The 26,435-nt window shown below is 34.4% G+C and overlaps 1 pseudogene; it reads left to right on the forward strand.

The window, feature by feature from the left end:
* Positions 1-10,700: 10,700 nt before the first annotated feature.
* On the forward strand, positions 10,701-23,153 carry LOC114887596 (annotated as a pseudogene).
* Positions 23,154-26,435: the final 3,282 nt, after the last annotated feature.

Raw genomic sequence — 26,435 nt, forward strand, 5'->3', positions numbered from 1 at the left:
AATTTGATTGTTTTGTGCTAATGAACTTGCAATGATTTCAAAATTAATTAGCAAAATTATTTTCTTCATATCTAAAGTACAATTCTCTCTAGGAAAATATTCTATATATTCTTGTTTGATGATAATATGAAACAAATTTCTAAAAAAATACAATTTCACTCTGTGTATTAACAACAAATATAGGATAAAATGTAAAAACATATACCATTTATAATAGTACAAAAATATTATAAACCTGGGAATAAATTTAACAAATGATGTAAAAGATTTCTATACAGAAACCCATAAAAGCTGTGTTTCATAAAATGCAAGATTTATCAGATTTATTAGACAGAAGATAATATTTTGAATTTGACACTTTCCCCCATAGATTTAGTTCAATTTCAATCAAAATCCAATAAGAATTTGGGGAAATTTGATGAGGTAAAACTAAAGTTTATTTGGGAATATAAGTGGTCAATAAGAACCAAATATTTATTTTGAAAGGATAAGATGAGAAGACTTCCTTTACTGAATGCCAAGACTAATTATAAAGCTATAATAAATATGGCAATACACATTGGTATAAGAATAAAGAGATAAACACTCAGATACAAACTCACATATAACTGGACCCTTGAATGTATTACTGCAGAGTGATAGACAAATAATAAAGTTCTCAATAAAAGTTGCTGGAAAATTACCTACATGGGAAAAAAAGTGGAACGTAATCCTACTTCAGATTTTTTGAGAAAAAATTGCGATACGCTTTCAAGAGATGTGTAAAATAATGTTAATGTGAAAAATATGTATTTTAGGAGATTATTTAGTAAAACATGCTTTTGACTACAGGATAGGCAAAACCTTTTTTAAAAATAAGCACAAAGAATATTTTTAAACTTAATGAGAAAAGATAATAAGCTGGGCTACATTAAAATTAAAAACTTGAATTCATCAAGAGACTCCTGCCAAGAGAATGAAAATGCAAGCCACAGAGTGGGAGAAATTATTTGCAACAACTATAGCTCACAAGCTACACACACACACACACACACACACACAATGTATATATATAAAACATACATATATATGTATATATTCCACATATCTATAATATGTAAGTATAAATATCCCACAAATGAATTTAAAATAAAGAAAACCAGTAGGAAAATGAATAAGATTTAAACTAGTATTTTAAATAATGTGCATTGGTATTTATAGCTCTACAATATGTTTGTAACAACATAAACTGGAAGCAACACAAAAGTTCATTAGTAAGGGAATGAATAAATAGAATATTCACATATTGATATAATACATCAGGGTAAAGGAGTGAACTACCACTAGATGCAACAATACAGATAACTCTAAGAAACATATTTAGTGAAAAAAGAAAGTACAGGACCATTTTAAAATTCAAACATAAGCAAAATTAAGCAATTTTTTTAACATGCATAAAGTGGTGTGATGGTAAATTGGCTCTTCAGAAAACAAAAAGTCATGATTTTTAGTTTATACTGATTTTTGTGGTGTAAATACTGCCATCATGGCTGATTTTCTAACTAGCAACGTTGCAGATCTGAAAGTGAAATTGGGAAAACGTGCAAATAATAGGCTCTTTGGCGCCAATACTCAGTGGTCCCCGCATATCACTGCATTCACAGGTGATATAGCAATTAAATATTTCTACAAAGCAAAATGCAAACCTTTAAAAAGTGTTCATATTTTCAAAAAGTTAAGAAAATGATTTTCAGACACATATACAATGAAAACATGAGAAAGATTTTATTCAGCTCATTAATGAAGGAGGGAACTGATCAGATGGTAAACCTGGTTCAAACAAGAATTAGAAGAAAAATGATTATAAGTCCACTGTAAAAGGCATTCTAAAATAGTCTACTTAGTTAGCAACAAAAATGATTAATGACCTACAGGACAGTACATAACCTTTGGAGTTATTTTTCTACTAAACAGAAATTATTTGCAATTCTATTGGATAAGATCTACAAGTTTAACAGGTAATTCATGAGTGTGTGAGCCTTTATTTAATAGCAACATCAACCACAGCTACATTTTTCTAGAGCGTTAAGTCATTTGTTGCAGAAGTTTCAATGTAAATTTGAAAGAATATACTGTCCACATTTCTGCTTTATTTCCAAGTTGTAAATAATTGTTCTTAATGACCCTGCCAATTTGATAATATATAGTCTCCAAAGGTTATTCTTGATCACAAAAATGATAGTCCCTCCTAGAGAAAGGGAAATAAAAACAAAAATAAACAAATGGGACCTAATGAAACTTAAAAGCTTTTGCACAGCAAAGGAAACCATAAACAAGACCAAAAGATAACCCTCAGAATGGGAGAAAATATTTGCAAATGAAGCAACTGACAAAGGATTAATCTCCAAAATTTACAAGCAGCTCATGCAGCTCAATATCAAAAAAACAAACAACCTAATCCAAAATCGGGCAGAAGACCTAAATAGACATTTCTCCAAAGAAGACATACCGATTGCCAACAAACACATGAAAGGATGCTCGACATCACTAATCATTAGAGAAATGCAAATCAAAACTACAGTGAGGTATAACCTCACACCAGTCAGAATGGCCATCATCAAAAAATCTACAAACAATAAATGCTGGAAAGGGTGTGGAGAAAAGGGAACACTCTTGCACTGTTGGTGGGAATGTAAATTGATACAGCCACTATGGAGAACAGTATGGAGGTTCCTTAAAAAACTAAAAGTAGAACTACCATATGACCCTGCAATCCCACTACTGGGCATATACCCTGAGAAAACCATAATTCAAAAAGTGTCATGCACCAAAATGTTCATTGCAGCTCTATTTACAATAGCCAGGACATGGAAGCAACCTAAGTGTCCATCAACAGATGAATGGATAAAGAAGATGTGGCACATATATACAATTGAATATTACTCAGTCATAAAAAGAAACGAAATTGAGTTATTTGTAGTGAGGTGGATGGACCTAGAGTCTGTCATACAGAGTGAAGTAAGTCAGAAAGAGAAAAACAAATACCATATGCTAACACATATACATGGAATTTAAGAAAAAAAAAGGTCATGAAGAACCTAGGGGAAAGACGGGAATAAAGACACAGACCTACTAGAGAATGGACTTGAGGATATGGGGAGGGGGAAGGGTAAGCTGTGACAAAGTGAGAGAGTGGCATGGACATATATACACTACCAAACATAAAATAGATAGCTAGTGGGAAGCAGCCACATAGCACAAGGAGATCAGCTGGGTGCTTTGTGACCACCCAGAGAGGTGGGATAGGGAGGGTGGGAGGGAGGGAGATGCAAGAGGGAAGAAATATGGGAACATATGTATATGTATAACTGATTCACTTTGTTATAAAGCAGAAACTAACACACCATTGTAAAGCAATTATACTCCAATAAAGATGTTAAAAAAAAAAAAGATAGTCCCAATAGGCTTTGGCTTAATTATTTACATAAGGCTACAAGAAGTGTTAATTAACCATATAAAGCTCTTTGAGTATACAGTATTGAGCACATTCTGAAGCAAGAGAATTAACTTCTGTCTCAAAATTTCGTCAGGGAATCTCAAATTGTATAATGTGAAAGCCTTTATTATTATCTCTTTCATCTTGAGGCTAACCAAGAAGAAAAATTCTCTCCACTATATTTCTCCTATAGTGCTTTTTTTTTTTTTTTTTTTTTTTTTTTTTTTGCGGTACGCGGGCCTCTCACTGTTGTGGCCTCTGACATTGCAGGGCACAGGCTCCAGACGCACAGGCTCAGCGGCCATGGCTCACGGGCTGAGCCGTTCCGCGGCATGTGGGATCTTCCCGGACCGGGGCACGAACCCGCATCCCCTGCATCGGCAGGCAGACTCCCAACCACTGCGCCCCAGAGAAGCCCTCCTATAGTGCTTTTTGACTTCAGTGATTTTCTCTCTCCTCTTTTCAACTGAAAGTATCAAACTAGTCTGATTCAACCAAGGATTCTTCTTACTAATACGAACTTTCAATTTTATATAAGAAGGTTTCTGAGCTAGCAGTTTCTGACTCTCTTTCTTTCTCGAAAGACTAATATCATCAGTGCTCAAACTCTGGACTCAAGAACTCTCTACAACTCCTAAAAATATCTGAAAAACTTAAAGTGTTTTCGGTGGGTTTATCTCTCAACGTTTACTGTATTAGCCATTTTAAATATTTTTTACTAATTTATTTAAAAATAACAATAATAAATCCATAACATATTAATGTCTAAACACGATTTATTTATTAAACTGTATTTTCCAAAATAAAATTGTGAGAAGAATGGGATTATTTTATACTTTAATATCTCCTTAATAAAATAGACCTCCTTAATAAAATATATATCTGCATTCAACCTGTCAAGTTTATGTAGAACGTCTGTCCTCACTAGATATGTAGTTAGAAAAACAAAGAGTATTTTGAATAGCTTTTTTAGATCATTGTAGATATTTTCCTTTGATACTACTTCAAAAACATGATATGTTATTTCTAAAGGTTATTTGCAATGTGGAATTTGATATCATATCAGTAAATTTTTCATACTGTTTCTTTAAAATCCATTGATGTATTCTGTCTTTTGAATGGATCTTTTCTCTGCCCTTCCTTTTGTAAGATCTTCCATTGGTCATTTGGAAAATATTAGTCCACTGGGTTATACACATCTTCCAAATGTAAACACAACTGATCATATGATATCAGAAATTGTATTAGTTAATATCACCAGTGATCTCATCAGAAAAATCTCTTACTACTAGCAAGTTCTTAAGATCCTGGTGACAGATACAAGTTTTCCAAAATTATAATTTTTGTTTGAAAGCTCAAAAATTTTTAATAACAAGTGCTGTCAGTTTTTCCTTGACTTAATAGATGTACGTATTCACTTTTAATAAAATATGTGCTAAATATCCAAATCTGAATAACTATGTCTATTTATCATTCTGTCAAGTAAAAATGGACAATGATGGGGTTACGGAGATAGCAGTAGGTACAGCTAGTAAGAGGATAGTAATACTACTGAGAATATACTGAGTCAATGTCTGAATATGCATGTATTTACATACAAAAGCTACTACCTTAAAAATTCCAGCAATCATAAAAACATTTTCCATTAGCTGTCTGAAAAATATTCTCATCAAATATCATGCAACATCTAGACAGATCCACTATATTCCCATAAAAAGTGAGAATAAAAAAGCATATAATGTCTTAATATTACTATGAAAAGTTTTGACCTCATAGACAGCACACTTTTGAGAAATACTGAGCATGATTAAAGTGTTAGAAATTTAGTTTATCTCCTGGAAATGTTGGAATATTTAATTTATATACATTTATTTATGAACCAATTAAAATATTCTTATTTTAAGAGGTATTTTAATCTAAGTTATTAATACTTTTAAACATAGAAAAAATGTTTCACATTCATACAAGGAGATATAAAGACCCTTTCTATTTACAGATGACAGACCTACAGAAAGCTCAGAGATTACCCTAGTCAAAGTAAACACAGAAGCATAAAAAAATCACAGTTCCATATCTCAAAGAGCCGTTCTCCTTTCCAGTGGGCAGTAAATCTCACAAATAGACTAAAATGAAATAGTCTAAAAAACTTGATCCTTTGTCATCTTTTATCCAACAAAGAATAGATCCCATCATCCACCTGACTGAGATCATCAAATGGTCACATAAACCAGAATACAATCTTTGCTGCTTTCATAATGGAATAAATTATCAACTGTGTACAAATCAGCTTGACACATACCTGCAGTACTCTCTTTGCTATACAGGTGAGACAACGTAGTATATCCCAGGATGAGATACAGATTAATAAGCCCCTGGGCCTTTTTATGGAAAAGGCATGGACATGACCATGAGTTAGGCAAGATACAAACAAAATAACACACTCAATAAGAAAAAAAAGAAACCAAAAAAATCAAGATTACAAGAAAGAACACAAACTTAGAGAAATAGAGTCAGTGAAAGTAAGGTCCTAGTGTTACCTGAGAATCATTTCAGGGGCTATGAAAAGATTTGCCTGAGTCCATGAAGTGTGCTTTTCAGACAAGACGATTTAATTGTCTCTGGCAGGTGAGTCCTTTGAACTTTTGGTGGGTTCTCCAAAACTGTCAAAATACAATTTATAAACACTTTAAAATGTGATTATATGTCAGACTTAGGCAGCTTACTAATTAATAAGCATGTTCAAATGATATTTTTAGGAACAGAGTATTTATAATCCACTTGGGAAGATAGTACAAAATATGTGTACTAAATCAAACTGGTTAATAGCTTAGGGCAATAAAATTGTAATCTTTAGAGTTCTATTTTCTACCAGAAATTTATTATTTTGACTAGACAGGTCTACAAGTTAACATGTTACTTCTGTAGTCTAAGCCCTTAACAGCAAATAGTCAAATCAAATAAAGTAAACTCTCCTAAAAAATTAAGTGATTATTGGGTGCTTTAAACAATTAGTAAGGTATTTAAAGGTCATGTTCTTCACATTGTCCTTACTCCCAAAATTTAAATAATTTATCATGCTTTATAATTTGCATATATTTGTAATAAATAGTATATTATACATTTTTTGTCTCTAAAATATTATTTACATACCCATTTAAACTGGAATATGGAAAATACCTTTCTAACCTTTTGGGTCCAGGCTAGTGAAAGTTTAAATGACAATGTATCCAGTCTTTGTTTCCTTCACATTTCACAGAACCAATTCAAGTATAGTTCTCAGCGTGGAGCTAGTTGAAATACTGAGTTCAGACCAACTAACCCTGGGATTCAATAACAAAAGAAAAGATACAACTTAAAAGCCTTTGGCAAAAAACAGAAGAACAATTATCTTGTAACTATTGGGTATCAAATGAGAGAACTTAAAAACAAGAATGATAAAAATGTGCTTATAGCTTTCTATTGTCTTTTTGAAGTCACTTATGGAAGTTCAGAAGTCATCAGCCCCATAGTTTTAAGCCCTCATAACCCAAGATACAATTGTATTAATAATTAAAGCTTCTGACAGCTATAGAAAGTAATATACAACCCTACTTTCTTGACTGAGTGGTAAATGATTTATTATAAATGATGAGTATCCTATTTTTCTTTCCTGATTGGCTTAAGTCCAGGAAATGAAAATGTTAGTTATTGACATGTGAAGAAATGAAATCAGTATGCTGAAGTGATTCCATTCCAGTACTATAAATATAACTAGTGTTGCTTTAATGTGTGTTAAAGCTAAGACAAAAGCCACCTCTGACAGTTCCATTTATTATCTTAACATGGAATATTCTGCAATCGAATTTATAGTGCCCTGCCACTAATAATAACCAATGAGACATTTGACTAGTAGTTCCTCAAATAAAATCTTGAGTATAATCTTCAAACTTAAAGTCTGCAGATTCCTCAAATTCTGCCCTTTCCTCAAGTTCTGTATTTCGTCTTATGCTAAGATCGAAGGCAGAATATTGTCTCTAAATTTCTTTGCAGCTGTGAAATTTTATTCTAGAGACAGAACACCAGGCGAAAACCACCCTTCCTTTCACAGTGTTATCCCTAAATTGGCTTCAATCCAACTTAAATAAAAACATTGTATATATGAAACATTATAGATTACTTGGGGAAAAACTAAAGGAAAATATGTCTGGATACTAAGGAAAAAAAGTCTTTCAAAAAAACCCAAAACTTTTAGAAGAGACTACTCACATACAAACTAGCACATGCCTGACCTGAAGTATGTCCTCTTCTATGTTTGAGAAAGAGGACTTGATTGAAATTAAAAAACAAACAAACAAAGAAAGAAACACCTTTCTTTTCTCAGGGTATGGCTTGGCTCTATAACTTCTATCAACCTCTCTGCATCCTTCATTCCATTACCCACATCAGCAGGGTAAACTAGGACACAATTACATTTTCATGGCCAAGAATAGCCAAGGTATTTTTCAGGAAGAACAAAGTGAGCCAGTACAAGATATTGATTTCTATTATAGAATTATAATTTTCAAAAGAGTGTGGTAATTTAACAAGAATACACAAATTGACCAATGGAACACAATAAAGATGCATACATACATGGTAAACTGATTCATGAAACAGGTGACACCACAGTACAATGGAGAAAGGGTAGAATTTTAAATAAAGGGTGCTACTATTTACAATAGCCAGGTCATGGAAGCAACCTAAATGCCCATCAACAGACAAATGGATAAAGAAGATGTGGTACATATATACAATGGACTATTACTCAGCCATAAAAAGGAACAAAATTGGGTCATTTGTAGAGACATGGATGGATCTAGAGACTGTCATACAGAGTGAAGTAAGTCAGAAAGAGAAAAACAAATATCATATATTAACGCATACATGTGGCACCTAGAAAAATGGTACAGATGAACCAGTTTGCAGGGCAGAAATAGAGACACAGATGTAGAGAATAAACATATGGACACCAAGGGGGGAAAGTGGCGTGGGGGAGGTGTGTGTGATGAATTGGGAGATTGGGATTGACATATATACACTAATATGTATAAAATAGATAACAAATAAGAACCTGCTGTATAAATAAATAAATAAATAAAATAAAATTCAAAAAAATAAAATGAAGGGTGCTAGGTAAGTTGATTCCATACAGGAAATAAAGGAACTTTGTTCTTCTTATGACAACAAAAATTCAATGCCAGATATGCTGCTGACATTGTTATGGAAGGTAAATTAATACAGACTTTTGAAGAAAACATAGAGAATGTCTCCTGAACTTGGATTAGGCGTAGCCATCTCATGCTCAATTTTAAAAATACTTTTAAAAAAGGAAATAAAAAATAAATAGCAATGTATGAAGAAGATTAAGAACATTTTTCCATCAATAGATGGGTCATAAGAATGAAGAGGCAATACATAGAATGGAATAAGATATTTGTAGCACACATATTCGATAAATATCTAGTTCTCAAAAAATAGCAAAAGAAAATTTTACAAGTTGATTAAAATCAGTAGAAAAAAGCAAACTTGAAGAGTTACTTTATAAAAAAGGATGTGCATAAATGGCCAAAAAGCAAATGAAAAGTGTCCCATTTCATTTGTTATCAGGGAAATGTAAATTTAAATTACAATAAAATTTCACTGAATACCCAAGGGACATTGTAAAACGTAAAAGCGATCATAGCAACAGGTATCAAGGAATTGGAGTAATAGGGAATCTCATTATACACTGCTGGTGGGTATATAAGTTGTTAGCAAACTCTTTAGAAAATTACTTGGTAGCACAAAACTACACTGAACATAATTTATTACCCACCAACTCCATTTCTGGGTGTGTAACTAACAGAAATGTGCACACCAAAAGACATATATTAGTGTGTTTATAGCAGCACTATTCATAAGTTACCCTAAAATTGAAACAACGCAAATCCCAATCAAGAGTTGAATGAATAAAATACGATATGGTCAAACAATGGAATGCTCTACAGAAATGAGAATGAATGATTTACACCTACTTGCAACAACATGGATGAATCTCAGATATATTATTTTGAGCCAAAGAAGCCAGATACCAAAAGTATATGATTCTATTGATGTACAGTTTAAAACAGGCAAAATGAATCTATAATATTAAAAATCAGAATAGTGATTACCCTGGGGGAGAAATGAATAGATGATTACATGTTAGATTTTTCTAGGATGCTGCTAGGATGTTCTGTTCCTACATGCCAGTGCTGGTTACAGGTGTAGTAAATTTATAAATTAATCCCCCCATTTCTGATTTGCGTATTTTTCTGTATATATATATTATACTTCCACAAAAATGTCAAAAAAGGAGAAAAAATATCTTTAACATTTTTTCAAAATCTTTCACCAATGCGTTTCCCCAAATTGCAACGCTCAATCTAGGAATAATATCATTTAAAAAATTTTTATTAATTTTATTTTTTGCTGTGTTGGGTCTTTGTTGCTGTGTGCGGGCTTTCTCTAGTTGCGGTGAGCAGGGGCTACTCTTTGTTGCGGTACGTAGGCTTCTCATTGCGGTGGCTTCTCTTGTTGCAGAGCACAGGCTCTAGGCGCTCAGGCTTCAGCAGTTGTGGCTCGCGGGCTCCAGAGTGCAAGCTCAGTAGTTGTGGTGCACGGGCTTAGTTGCTCTGCAGCATGTGGTATCTTCCGGACCAGGGCTAGAACCCGTGTCCCCTGCATTGGTAGGCAGATTCTTAACCACTGTGCCACCAGGGAAGCCCTATCATATTTAATATGGTGTGTTAAAGGGGCAGAGTAATTTCAGCAAAAGAGTTGATTCAGACTAGGCTATGCCACACACACACACACACACACACACACACACACACACCAGAGATGCACACTCACATATATCTTCTAAGGAAATAAAATTATTCTCAGATTCAATAAGGTCTAAATCCATATTAATAAAGAATGATTGTTTTCCTAAAGCAATAATTGGTAGAAATATGACATGCCAGAAATGAAAAAAACTCCTTTATATTATTATGCGAAGCAATTTCAACCTTATTTATAGCTATATCTGGTTTTTCCAAACTCTATCCGGAGACATAATTGTTCATTAAAAATTGTCCTGTTATTGTGATTTCTCCCCCCAAACACCATTTATTTCTCTTCATTCAGACTATACAAGAAACCTGCTAAAGAAGCTAAAGAGTTTTCAGTGTTTTACTAACTCAAGATGGAAATGATTGGGCAGTGTGACACACACTGCTCCCAAGTAAGTGCTGGCATTTATGACTAACTTCCCCGTAGCACCTCTCATCCGATTTAAGAGGAGTTAAATCTCCTATGTTGTCCGAGCCAGGAGAAACCTACAAATGTTGTTGAATATTTTTGGCATGTAAGAATTAAATGTTATCTTAAAGAGAGCATTACAAACTAATGGAAAAGTATTTTTTTTAAAATATAGTTTTTAGAAAAGTGGTTGGAAAAAATTAAGTTTGGATCTTTACATCATAGAACAACTAAACTATATGCCGCCCAATAAATTTACAAGTTATGTGTAAAAATGAACAGTCTTAAAACACCAAAAACAGTACAAACAAAATGTAAAATGATGATGTTCTAAGGGAAAATAATCAGAGGTGAATAAGGTGACATATTAAGTACACATTTTATAGATATTTTAAACCCTGAATAGTCACAGATAACATTAAAAGATTAAAAAATAAACTTGTAAATTTTGTAATAATTATGATCGAAGTTAATTTTTAATATGTAAAAATGTCATAAATCTAAATTTATTAACATATACAGCAATAAAAATAGATGTGAAAGAATGGGTACAATTTTTTAAAGAAGTGTTTTACTTTAATATTGATATAATTACTTAATTTAAAATAACTAAATTCTATTTGCTGCCAAATTTTTTTTTAGGACTAGTACTTTATGAGAGAGGGTATGGTGTGACCAGAAATTATTACTGCTGATGAAAGATAAAATTGTGGTGCAGGTCTGGAAATGATTTTGGAAGTCTATATAGAGAGGACAAAAGTATTTTTCTATCCTTTGGGCCAGAATTAAATTCCTCAAAACTTCATTCATAGGTGTGGCAATTTAGGTGAGAATATGCATTATGGAATTGTTTACAGGGGAAAAAAAGAACTAACCTACAAATTAATAGATGAGATTGTTCAGTAATTTATGTTACTCATATGTTATAGAATGTTATTCATCAAATATTTTATACTTTTGAAGAATATTTAATATAGCCTAATGCTAAAAGCAAGTATTGAGTTAAAAAATATACAATAATGTATTTGCAGGATAGTAGTTTAATGCCAATTTTATAAATATATATCTATTTCTACCTTCATTATTTTTTATCCATCTATTTATTAATCATCTGAGTAGTGAAAAACTTTTCAGCATAACAAAATATTAAACTTTGGATATTGGAATTATCAATAATTTAATCTCCTTTTTATATTCTTATATTGTCCAACATTTCTCAGGGAACACTTTTAAAATCAGAATAAACTGTTGAAAATAAATGGCCTCATTCCTCTTAAGTTTTTTCACCTTTGCTTTTCTTATCTTACTGTAGTTGTACAATGTATATTTGTACAATGTAGCCAGTTGTACAATGTACATGTACAATGCATATTTGTACAATGTAGCCAGCACAGAATAGCACATCATGTATAAAAGGAAATTATTTTGTTATTCATTAATTCACCCACTAGATCATATTGGACTCCTCCTCCTTATATTCCACAAATAATCATGTATTTAAACTACTAAAATTTCATCAAAAGTCTTTACTATTTCCAACCTCTCTGCAACTGATAAATCAGTTTCTCAAAGAATATAGTTTTTCTGCTGATTTCTGTTTCCAAGATCTTAAAGCTTAACAATTAGAGCTAAATTACATATAACCACACAAAGCTGCATCTTCTCAAAAGTAGTTGAGCTAAACAAATTAAATAGTTCTTAGTAATTGAATATAACCTACCAAAATTATGGCAGACAATGAAACTTTTTTACATATTTCCAATCTAGAAATTTGTTTTAAGTGGCATCTGATTACCTTTCCTTTCCTTTCTCCAAGTCAAAAATGAAGTCTACTTTACTGTAATATAACCGGTAATCTGAAATAAATGCCATACTTTTTTCATAAGTCAAAACCTGTGTACATTACCTTCATGAACTTCAGACTCATCAACATCAGCATCAGAAAGGAATACAGGATTCCAAATTAGTATTTCAATATCTCTTTGTTAATGTGAAAATCATTTACTGAAGCCTAGCCAATCAAAACAAAAAGAAATTGGATGTACACCAGGATTGAGGATTTCTGCCAATGTTTCCTTTATGTAAATAGCACCAGAAAAAGAAACAGACAAAAATATCTCCAGAATCTGCTTAGACTTTCAAATCAAGGGTCACCTGGAAATGTTTTCTCACATAGATGATTGCCAAAATTTGTATACTTATTAGAGAACTTTTCAAACAACTAGATTTCTTATTGCATATGAACTCAGAGGGCCTCTGTGGGTTTTGCAGTGGTACTGAGCTGGACTCACATCTCTGAGTTGCCATATTCCACATATATGACCCTAAGCCTACAATGTCCTCTCTGTCAAGAATGACCTTCCTCTTCCTTTCTGCTTAGAGAATCATCTCATTTTTCAAAACTCGGAAAAAAAGAAAAGATAGCATACTTCCAGGAACTTTTGGTGTCATTGAAGGGAGAATCTCTCCACATTGAAAATTAGAAATAACTATGAACAAGCAAATGGTAAACTGATCCATACGGGATGAAACTACATAAAGTTGAGTTTGGAGATATTAAGAAAGTTACTATACAAATGAAAAATGAATTTTAATATTTAGTTTTGGCATAAGATAAAATAGCTAGCATTTTATTTTTATATACAAAAATAAAAATAAAGTTATGGCAAAATTAAAATTCCAAAGTAATCAAATACTGCCTTTTACATATGTCTTTTGCAAATGGTAGGCACACAGCAGGAAAAAACAGCACTGAGTGAATGGAAACATGTAATATGATAAAGGAAAAAATGAGAGGATATGAGAAATGATGTAAGAAGTTACAATTAATCATGGTTTCACCAGCCTCAGAGAGACGATTTTGAAATGCAAGCTTTCACTTGACAGTAGCCCTTTTCCTCTCTGAGGGGGGGCCTACAGAAACCCACTGAAGTTTAAGACATCATCTGAGGGTGAGAAGGACCTTTTATTCCTTATTATTATTTTACCTTCACTTCTCACCACCCTCACATATGTACCAGCAGGAGGAGGAGGATACTCTGCGAGGTTTCCAGCAGCCATGTGTACTTTGTGGCAGATACAGAGGGGTTATCAAAGGACACTTGCTAAATTCACATAGTATTATGTATTACGAAAACCACAATAGAATAATGATAATTATAATTGATTTAATTTTTGATTTAATTTTGCTAAGATTCCTTTTTGTGGCCACATTTAAAACAAAGATGTGTTCATAGACACATGATTGAAAATGTGCTTTATTTAAAACTGAGCCAGATAAGCACACTGGGTTTGTATTTATCACCTAAAATGGCACCACAACGTGGTAAGATGTAAACACAGATTTCAATTCACTGGGCTCCTTAAATATGCATAAAATGTGAACTGCTCTGTATAGGTGCACTTCCTTACTGAAAAGAATCACATTTGGTGGTAAACTAGGAAGTCAAAATGCAATGATTAAAAGTTTATATAATTAAGACAGAAAAAAGATGAAGACGATGGGGACAAGGGATATTTCTTATTTATCTCATTCGAAGCAGCAAGCAAAGAATCAGGAAAAATGTGGCACTAAATAAATCCGTCATGGCTTTAATCATTTAACAAATATTACATTTCTACTATGGCAGTCTTCTAAATGTGGGGGAGGGAGGGAATGGGATATAAAGGTAAGGGAATCATATTCTAGTGATAAGGATAGTGTTTGTTGAATGAATGACTATACCTACCTGGGTAAATTCAACTAAAGAAGGGGAGAAAGTTCAGATAGGCATAAAGATTTGGAAAGAATCTTTTTATTGTATGCATATTATCTATACTTTAGATTTATAGAACATTTATTTTATCAAAACTTTATATTTACAGATTATTATTTTACCTCACAACAACACTCCAAGAAGGTATTAACATAACCATTTCATTAATGAGTAAGGCTCAAAGTAGTGAATTGTATTGCTTAAATTCCCATAACTATTAGGGGTCAAGTAGAATCTTGAACCCAGGTTCTGGTGGTTTCTTTTGTTTTACTTTATGGAAGAGAGTGCATCTTCTCTACTACAGGCACACCTGAGAGATATTGTGAGTTCAATTCCAGATCACATCAATAAATTAAATCACAATAAAGTGAGTCACACAAATTTTTTTTGGCTTCGCAGTACATAAAGTTTGTTTACACTATACTCTAGCCTATTAAGTGTGCAATAGCATTATGTCTAAAAAAACAATGTACATACCTTAATTAAAAAAAATACTTTAGGGCTTCCCTGGTGGCGCAGTGGTTGAGAGTCCGCCTGCCAACGCAGGGGACACGGGTTCGTGCCCCGGTCCGGGAGGATCCCACATGCCGCGGAGCGGCTGGGCCCATGAGCCATGACCGCTGAGCCTGTGCATCCGGAGCCTGTGCTCCGCAACGGGAGAGGCCACAGCAGTGAGAGGCCCGCGTACCGCAAAAAAAAAAAGCTAAAATATGCTAACCATCCTCTGAGCCTTTAGCGAAGTCCTAATCTTTTGCTGATGGAGGTTCCTGTCTTAACATTGATGGCTGCTGACAGATTAGGTGGTGGTTGCTGAAGCTGGGGTATCTGTGGCAATTTCTTTAAATAAGACAAAAATGACGTTTGCCCCATTGATGGACTCTTCCTTTCACGAAAGATTTCTCTGTAGCTCACAGTGCTGTTTGATAACATTTTACACCCAGCTGAATTTCTTTCAAAATCAGAGTCAATCCTCTTAAATCTTGCTGCTGCTTTATCAAATAAGTTAACATCATATTCTAAATCCTTTCTTGTCATTTAAGCAATCTTCAAGCATCTCCACCAGAAGTAGCTTCCATCCCAAGAAAACACTTTCTTTCTCATCTATGAGAAGCAATTCCTCATCTGTTCAATTTTTAACATGAAATTGCAGGCATTCAGTCACATCTTCAGGCTCCACTTCTAATTCTAGTTCTTTCCACCACATCTACAGTTACTTTCTCCACTGAAAACTTGAATCCCTTAAAGTCATCCATGAGGATTGCAATCAACCTCTTCCAAACTCCTGCTAATATTGATATTTTAGCCTCTTCCCAGGAATCATAAATATTCATAATGGCATCTGGAATGATGAATCCTTTCCATAAGGTTTTCAATTTACTTTGCCAAGGTCCATCAGAAGAATCACCATTTATAGGTTATAGCCTTGTGAAATGTATTTCTTAAATAAGACCTGAAAGTCAAAATTACTCCTTGTCCCATGGGCTGCAGAATGGATGTTGTGTTAACAGGCATGACAGCAGCATTAATCTCCTTGTACATATCCATCAAAGATCTTGGGTGACCAGGTGCATTGTCAGTGAGAAGTCATATTTAGAAAGGAATCTTTTCTGAGCAGTAGGTCTGCACAGTGGGCTTAAATGATGTTGTAAACAGATGTACCATCATCTAGACTTTGTTGTTCCATTTCTAAAGCACAGGCAGAATAGATTTAGCATCATTTTTAAGGGCCCTGGGATTTTGGGGATGGTAAATGAGACCTGGCTTTGACTTTAAGTCACCAGATGCATTAGCCCTTAGACAGGCTGAGAGTCAGCCTGTCTGTCCTTTAAAACTTTGAAGCCAGGCATTGACTTCTCCTCTCTACCTATGAAAGTCCTAGATGGCATCTTCTTCCAACATAAGGTTGTTTCATCTACATTGAAAATCTGTTGTTTAGTATATCCACCTACATTAATTATCTGAGCTAGATCTTCTGGATAACTTGCTGCAGTTCTACATGAACACTCATGGTTTCACCTTACACTTTTATGTTACAGAGATGGCTTAACCTTCATGAACCAACCTCTGCTGGCTTCAAATCTTTTTTCTGCAGCTTCCTTACCTCTCTCAGCCTTAACAGAATTGAAATGAGTTAGAGCCTTGTTTTGGATTAGGCTTTGGCTCTAGGGAATATTGTGTATGATTTGGTGTATCCAAACCACTAATACTTTCTCCATAACTAGAAATAAGTCTGTTTTGTTTTCTTAACACTTGTGTGTTCACTGGAGCAGCACTTATAATTTCCTTCAAGAACTTTTCCTTCACATTCACAACCTGGCTAACTGGTGCAAGAGGCCCAGACTTTGGCCTATGTCAGCTTTCAACATGCCTTCCTCACTAAGTTTAATCATTTCTAGCTTTTGATTTAAAGTGAGAGACTTGTGACTTTTCCTTTCAGTTGAACACTTAGAGGCCATTTTAGGGTTATTAATTGGCCTAATTTCAATATGGTTTTGTCCTCAGGAATAGGAAGGCCCGAGGAGAGGGAGAGAGATGGGGGAACAGCCGGCTGGTGGAGCAGTCAGAACATACGCACAATATTTATTAAGTTGACCACCTTATATGGCACAGTTTGTGGTGCCGCGACACAATTACAATAGTAACATCAAAGATCATGGATCACAGTTCACCATAACAAATATAATGAAAAAGTTTGAAATATTGTGAGAATCACCAAAATGTAACACAGAGACATGAAGTGAGCAAATACTTCTAGAAAATATGGCACTGATAGTCTAGCTTGAAGAAATGTTGCCACAAATCTTCAATTTTTAAACAACGTTCTATCTGTGAAGTGCAATAAAGCAAAGCACAATAAGATGAGGTATGCTCTTACCTTCATGGAACCTGTCAGGGTTGTATTCCCATTAAGTCTCTTCCTGTGAAAACTAATCCAGTGAAAATAATATTGTACCTGCATTTGAAAAATCTCAGGCTCTATCTGGTATTGCTGTGGACAAGCAGCTTGCCTGTGGTCATGCGTGCTCATGTACAGTTTCTTCATTTCTGAGGAGACTTCTACAAAGCTTCTATCCCACTACAATCAATGGTCCGTTGTCTAGTGTAGATTTTATTCTAGTTTTTCTTGTTGTCTGTTTATTAGTGCTCCTTGGGGTATTCTGCTTGTCACCCACTTTTACCAAAGTCTTGAAGAGGAGTTCCTTAGGATCAAGGCCTTGTCTGGAACTCCTGGTCTCACTGTTTCCTCGATAGGACTCAAAATTCTTCCAACTAGTGCCATTGGAGAGGTTACTATAGGGCAAGTCACACTTTATTTACTGTTCTCTATCTTTATTTTCCATGACACTATTATATAAAACATACAGGTGTATAAGACTTAATTAAAGCCTTGAGAAAATGAAATGTAATTACAGTGTAGGAGGAGAAAACTTAGATATATGTGCCACATAATAATTTTCTTACAGAATAAGGGTACTTATTCAAGAGGTTAAGCTTTAAGGAGGCAGGCGGGGAAGAAGGTCCCTTTATAGAGAAAGACTATTTTCATCCTAATTTCTTTCATTCAGATTTTTTTCTCTCTTCAAAAATTGATCTAACCTCTGCTATTTTGCTAACCCCCTCTACCCACAAAATTTCATCTGATGCCAAGCTCTATTCCTCCTTTTTTTAATCAGGTGAGATTAACACACTATGGGTGTGTCAGGACAGCTTCAGTAGGATAATCAGGGCTTTCTATTTGAGAGAAACGTATATTAATTACATTCTGAGAAGTACAGGAAATATCTATTCTTCCCTGACCGGATGATGAGAAATGATATAATTCCTCTCTGCATATAGTAACTTTAGATTTAGAACTCTTTGACTTCACCCCCTTATGCAGTATTATTTGTAATCTTAATACCACACGGTCATCACCAACTTGTACTTTCCATGGAAATGTGCTTTTTTAGTTGATCTTAGAGTCCACAGGGCCAATTTTATAACTTTCAAACAGGATGCAAGTCCCTTCTCCTTCTGGTCTTCCCTTGGGAATTTCCAAGACAGATACTTTGTCAAAGTACTTACTTCTCTGCTGTCCTAACACTCCATTAACTGCTTTTCACCTTTATCAACAGTTGTTTTGGTCATTAGCATTTGAATTGCAACAAGTTCATGCCAGTACTCATCATCACCTAAACTCTTGTTCAATTTTTCCTAAAAATCATTGTCTGCACTTCTCCTGATTGTCTGTTGCAAGTTCTCAAGCAGCTCAGTTGGTGATACTCAGTCTACCCACAGTGCACTTCAAGGCATGTATTGTACTCTTCCAGCATCAAGTATTTACAGCTGGGTGACTACCTGACTCCTGTTCTCCAGTGTTCCTTTTTTTTCCCAGGTAGTATGGCAATTTCTCCCTTATTTTCAGTTGTACCCACAACATAGTGGTATAGGTCCAAATATCAATACATTTGGAACTTCCACACTTAGCTCCTTGGTGGCAGGAAACCCCTACCATATTCGTTTGGATTGCTGTTAATAAAGGGATTTTCTTTTTACCTTTGATCATCCCAACCTCTGCTTTGAACTTAAGGGATGGGAAATGAGTCAGATAATGCTCAGGATATCTTTATTTTGTGCCAGGGATCACTATTCTCTTGTTATACTGTTGTGAAAATGTAAACCAAAATATATGAATTAATCAAAAAGATGGGTGGGATGGACTGAAGGCCACCAGACGAAAACCAAAGGAAATGTCTTTAGTTTGACTTGTTTCCAATTGATTAAAACTCTTAAATTGAGTGAGGCTGTAGATTAACTGTGTTTTTTTGTTTTGTTTTGTTTGTTTGTTTGTTTATACAGCAGATTCTTTTTTTGTGTGTGTGGTATGCGGGACTCTCACTGTTGTCGCCTCTCCCATTGCAGAGCACAGACTCCAGACGCGCAGGCTCAGCGGCCATGGCTCACGGGCCCAGCCGCTTTGCGGCATGTGGGATCTTCCCAGACCGGGACACGAACCCGTGTCCCCTGCATCGACAGGCGGACTTTCAACCACTGTGCTACCAGGGAAGCCCTGCAGATTCTTATTAATCATCAATTTTATACACATCAGTGTATACATATCAATCACAATTGGCCAATTCAGAACACCACCATCCCCACATCACCACGGTTTTCCCCCCTTGGTGTCCATACGTTTGTTCTCTACATCTCTGTCTCAACTTCTGCCCTGCAAACCGGTTCATCTGTACCATTTTTCTAGGTTCCACATATATGCGTTAATATACAATATTTGTTTTTCTCTTTCTGACATACTTCACTCTGTATGACAGTCTCTAGATCCATCCACGTCTCAACAAATGACTCAATTTCATTCCTTTTTAAGGCTGAGTAATATTCCATTGTATATATGTACCACATCCTCTTTATCCATTCATCTGTCGATGGGCATTTAGGTTGCTTCCATGACCTGGCTATTGTACATAGTGTTGCAATGAACATTGGAGTGCATGTGTCTTATTGAATTATGGTTTTCTGTGGGTATATGCCCAGTAGTGGGATTGCTAGATCATATGGTAATTCTATATTTAGTTTTTTAAGGAACCTCCATACTGTTCTCCATAGTGGCTGTATCAATTTACATTCCCAGGAAAAGTGCAAGAGGGTTCCCTTTTCTCCACACCCTCTCCAGCATTTGTTGTTTGTAGATTTTCTGATGATGCCCATTCTAACCAGTGTGAGGTGATACTTCATTGTAGTTTTGATTTGCATTTCTCTAATAATTAGTGATGTTGAGCAGCTTTTCATGTACTTCTTGGACATCTGTATGTCTTCTTTGGAGAAATATCTATTTAGGTCTTCTGCCTATTTTTGGATTGGGTTGTTTGTTTCTTTAATATTGAGCTGCATGAGCTGTTTATATTTTGGAGATTAATCCTTTGTCCATTGATTCGTTTGCAAATATTTTCTCCCATTCTGAGGGTTGTCTTTTCATCTTGTTTATACTTTCCTTTGCTGTGCAAAAGCTTTTAAGTTTCATTAGGTCCCATTTGTTTATTTTTGTTTTTATTTCCATTACTCTAGGAGGTGGATCAAGAAAGATCTTGCTGTGATTTATGTCAAAGTGTGTTCTTCCTATGTTTTCCTCTAAGAGTTTTATGGTGTCTGGTCTTACATTTAGGTCTCAAATCCATTTTGAGTTTATTTTTGTGTATGGTGTTAGGGAGTGTTCTAATTTTATTCTTTTACATGTAGCTGTCCAGTTTTCCCAGCACCACTTATTGAAGAGACTGTCTTTTCTCCATTATATATCTTTGCCTCCTTTGTCACAGATTAGTTGACCATAGATGCGTGGGTTTATCTCTGGGCTTTTTATCTTGTTCCATTGATCTATGTTTCTGTTTTTGTTCCATTACCATATTGTCTTGATTACTATAACTTTGTAGTATACTCTGAAGTCAGGGAGTCTGACTCCTCCAGCTCCGTTTTTTACCCTCAAGACTGCTTTGGCTATTCAGGGTCTTTTGTGTCTCCATAAAATTTGAAGATGATTTGTTCTTGTTCTGTAAATAATGCCATTGGTAGGTTGATAGGGATTGCATTGAATCTGTAGATTGCTATGGGTAGTATAGTCATTTTCACAATGTTGATTCTTCCAATCCAACAACATGGTATATCTCTCCATCTGTTGGTATCATCTTTAATTTCTTTCATCAATGTCTTATAGTTTTCTGCATACAGGTCTTTTGTCTCCCTAGGTAGGTTTATTCCTAGGTATTTTATTTTTTTAATCTAGAAGAGGTGCCAATTTTTGTTCAGTAAAACAGATAACCACAAGGTTATCTTTTTAAAAAAATCTTTATTTTATATTAGAGTATAGTTGATTTACAATGTTGTATTAGTTTTGGGTGTACGGCAAAGTGATTCACTTACACATATAGCTATTCTTTTTCAAATTCTTTTCCCATTAAGTTATTACAGAATATTGAGTAGAGTTCCCTGTGATATATAGTAGGTCCTTGTTGACTATTTTATATATAGTAGTGTGTACACAGTTATATTTTATTGCTTTGTGAGATATTAACAAGTTTTGTATGTAACCAGGCAATCTTATTCTAACATTACTTTCTTAAATTTACTACAAATACCCTAGTTTCTTAAGTGTTGTGTGGACAAGTTTTAACATCTTCCCAGTTTCCTCATTAATTAATGAGTTAAATAAAATCTATGACAAAAGTTGTTTCTCAGGCTTCCCTGGTGGCGCAGTGGTTGAGAGTCCACCTGCCGATGCAGGGGACACGGGTTCATACCCCAGTCCGGGAAGATTCCACATGCCACGGAGTGGCTGGGCCTGTGAGCCATGGCCACTGAGCTTGCACGTCCAGAGCCTATGCTCTGCAACGGGAGAGGCTACAACAGTGAGAATCCTGTGTACCGCAAAAAAAAAAAAAAAAAAGTTGTTTTTGAGTGAGCCTGAAAGTCATGATTTTACCTTTTAAAAAATTTAACTTTAAACATTCTGCTCCCACCAGTGGGTTTCCATTTAGGATATTCTGGCTCATCCTTGTGTGATTTCGCTTGACTCTGCCATTCTGATTTCCAGTAGTACTGATGCAACCGATGATTCTACATTTAATAGGCCTTACAAATTTCCTGTTTTTTAAAAAATTTTTAATTATGTATTTATTTTTTGCTGCATTGGGTCTTTGTCACTGCACAAGGGCTTTCTCTAGTTGAGGAGAGCAGGGGCCACTCTTCATTGTGGTGCACGGGCTTCTCATTGTGGTGGCTTCTTTTGTTGCAGAGCATGGGCTCCTGTTCACGGGCTTCAGTAGTTTTGGTGTGTGGGCTCAGTAGTTGTGGCTCCTGGGCTCTAGAGTGCAGGCTCAGTAATTGTGGTGCACAGGCTTAGCTGCTCTGCGGCATGTGGGATCTTCCTGGACCAGTGATTGAACCTGTGACCCCTGCATTGGCAGGTGGATTCTTAACCACTGCGCTACCAGGAAAGTCCACAAATTTCCTTTTAATTCACCTTTTAGAGTGATTCAGCTGATGCTATTACTCTTCCCAGGCCTCTGACCCACCAATTTTTATTTTTAATCAGATAAAAAAAATTCAATTAAAAATAACTTCTGATTTAAAACTTCATGAAAATATACATAAAAGATAATTTAATTTTGTGAAGCTCATATGCCTTTTTATAATAGAAGTCCAATCACATATTTGGAATACAAATTTAGTTTCGTCAGCTCAAAGATTTTAAGAGAAAACTTTATTGATCTGGATTACTGACCCAAAGTTTCCAAAATTAATGAAGATTACTCTCTATGGAACTGTAAGTTTGGAGCCAAGAGCCAGGAGAAGCAGCCATTTGAATAGATTTGTACTGGAGATACAGTGTATTTAAACTTTCATTTTAGAATCTTTGATTACACAGTCACTGGGTGTTATGTATATATATCAGCATTCAGTGCAAGTTTTTATATCAGGAAAACCAAAATAAGTACACAGCAGAAACTAATTTATTCTGATTATTATTACACTTGAAATTCTAAAGCTCCTGCTCCAATAACATATGGATCCTTGTTACTGTAATTTTGTCATGTTTAAGAGAGAAAATTTCATGTAATGGGCTGAATCTCATCCATAATACCATGAATCTCTGATGTCTGAAAGTAGAAAAGTAAATGATGTGATCACATTGAGGCCTGGATGGGACTCTCAAGAAACTCGTCCAGCAGACCACTCCTCTACCTGCAAGAAGCCTTCTCACTTCCCAGTCCTGTATCACCACTACCACCCCAGGGTTCCAGGAGACACAGTTGAGGATGCCTGCCTGAGAGCATTCTAGAAGCTGTATGAACTCCCATATTTTCATAGTTATTTCTCTTTTTTGTTCTCTTTCTGGTAAACATGGTGGATTTACCTTTATAATAGTGATATAAAGCTTCCTCTTTAAATAAATTTAAATTAAAAATGAATTCATACAAGAGAACTGTTGAGTAAATTATAGTTCTATTGGCATATGGCTAGAACAAAGCTTGAAACTCAAATAAGTGCACAAAAATAATCTTGTGCCTTTGTGAAAATCAAAGATTGATACTTAGGGAATCTAAAATAGGGATAACACTTCCTTGTATTTAAGATTTTTTTTTTCAGTAAATCCCATGGAGAGGTTAGTAAATAGTATAGTCAATGGAAAATATACTCAGGCTTTTTGGTTAGGCAAACCACAGCTTAAACGCCACCACTGTTTAAGGAGATCTTGGACTCAGGGTCCTCATTTATAAAATAGGAATCTTATCTCATGAGACTGGTGTATGGATTAAATGACATTGCACACATAAAGTGAATGGTACGTAGATCCTACTCATTCATTACCTTTGACTCCTTCTTGAATAATGATATTTGCTGTTTCTGTTTCTTAATGGCTTATGAACTGGAAGTAGTTCATTTTACATTGCATTATTTTTTTGTAATATGTCAACAAAATAAGGAAAAGTCAGATATTAAAGCCCCATACTACCATGGCACAGGGAAATAAAAGTCTATGTCAATGGCAAAAAAAAAAAAAAAAAAAGAAAGAAAATGAAAAAAGAACAAAAGAAAGAGAAAGAAAGAAAGAAAACTGTATATCATCCACTGAAATGCCAGATGGACACACCTGATGGCAGCAAGTAAGCAGTAATGGCAGAGAAGTGTACCCTGTGACAGATTTAAACCCAGGCATATCTTTTCTTGGTTCCATGAGTGAATCCCAAATGACAATAGTACTAAGATATTTGTGACTTTTTTTTCTTTACTTCCTACTGTTTTTATCATTTTGTTTTTGTTTCTAGTTTGTACACAGACAACAAGTTATTCTACTATGGTAATAATAAAAATCAAATATTTGATTTTATGGTCTAAATATTTGATAATCTCCATCAAAAAGATTATAGAGATCTATTCTATTTTGTTTGAGCTAGGAGGGAATATATGGCTTGTTAGTCTATTTATTTGTTAGTTTTTTAAAATTGCTTTTTAGCCTGTTGATTTATTTGTGAGTGTATATCAATTAAAAATTGCATATGCACTGAGAAGGAAAACAGCTCTTTGAAACCTGAAAAGATGATTTTTCATTTTGTGTTTACTTTTGACTCAGGATTTAGTTTGTAGAATTGAAACATAATTTGTCTATGTGTCTGTAACTGAAGAAAGCTTTAACCTTTCATTTTGAGTGTGAAATATTTTCCTAATTCCAGAGGGTACAAAGTAGATTATAACATTTCTTAATTAAATAGATTATCTTCCAATTGTTTTAGTTATATGTATGCACATATAAAAATTAGAATTTTTTAAATTTCACAGTAAATAAGTAAAATGAATCAATGATCCTTTAAAAGTACTAAGACATATGTTTATTATAGACACTGCTATCATAGAAACATTTAGAGTCCAAGATCATATAAACAATGTGAATTTTTTAAATTATATTATTACTTAAATAATTTTATGTTTAAAGATAAATGATAACTATATGTTTGTTACTTGTTTCAATATGGCATAAAATATAAACCTTTTCTAAGATTATAAAAATATTATCTATTTTATAAGATTTATAAGAGCTTTATTTTTTATAAAATTTGGATTTGTTTTCTCATAAAGAGATAAATTAGTCTGAAATTTCTAAACTTCTCATACTGGTTTACTAACATTAAATCTATATAATGTTTAAGCTCATAAAAATGTAAGTGTGAGGGGCTTCCCTGGCGGCACAGTGGTTAAGAATCCACCTGCCAATGCAGGGGATATGGGTTCGAGCCCTGGTCCAGGAAGATACCACATGCCGCGGAGCAACTAAGCCCATGCACCACAGCTACTGAGGCTGTGCTCTAGAGCCCGCTAGCCACAACTACTGAGCCCACGTGCCACAACTACTGGCGCCCATGCTCCACCACAGGAGAAGCCACCACAATGAGAAGCCTGTGCACCGCAATGAGGAGTAGCCCCTGCTTGCAGCAACTAGAGAAAGCCCACAGGCAGCAACGAAGGCCCAAAGCAGCCAAAAATAAACAAATTTTGAAAAAAGAGAACAAATGTGAAAATGATTTTTAAAAATGTAGGTGTGGATTTAATTAAGTTGAATCATAATTCTGACAAGATTTTTTTATAAAAAGTATAAATATGTTTTATAGTATATCATACTGAACAAAATTTCTTAGATCTTTAGATAACCAAAATCCTTCAACTAATACTAAAATGAGTTAGTGAATAATCTTTAAATTCTTAGATAATTTCTTAGACTGAATAGGGAACAACTGGTTACATAGCATAATTTTAATTTTATATTATTTACTTCTTATTTGCATGTGGTATGGAGTGGCTTTATCTTTGGTTCATAGTAATGAACCTGTTCTTTCTTGCCACTTTAATAAGGCAGAAAACGGATGTTTGTAGCTATACTTGTTATATGTATTTATGAGCTGTGATAAATTGCTAAAATTGTGCTTAGATATAATAAAGTTTCAGTACCATCTTCCAGTTTCCTCTTTCAATAGAAGATGGTAATTTTGGTTAAAAATTATAACTAATATCAGTTACTGAGACTATACTAGGAGTAATAATCATTGAGAAAATCACTGTGTATGTAAAATTGAGGCATTTGCTTTCAAAGAAAAAAGGAGAGTAATTTTGTCTTAAAGTACAAGTTTGATCCAAAATAAGAAAAAACACAGAAAAGGAAAAAAGACTTTGCTGTGTACAGCAAGTAGTAGAAGGTATGAGGGAAGTTAATTTTGTTTGCCTTGGTTTTATAATACCTGGGCTTGAAAGGCTCTATGAAGAGTTTTAAATTTTGGCAAAGTTAAGTCAGTTTCAATGGACTTACTCACCAGATAATTTAAAGAGGTTTGGGGAGACTCATGAAAGTTTTGCTGTCAAACATGCATTGATGCAAAATTAAAATT

The sequence above is a fragment of the Monodon monoceros genome, unplaced genomic scaffold, assembly GCF_005190385.1.
Source record: "Monodon monoceros isolate NGI ecotype Baffin Bay Population unplaced genomic scaffold, NGI_Narwhal_1 Super_Scaffold_7, whole genome shotgun sequence".
Lineage (NCBI taxonomy): Eukaryota > Metazoa > Chordata > Mammalia > Artiodactyla > Monodontidae > Monodon > Monodon monoceros.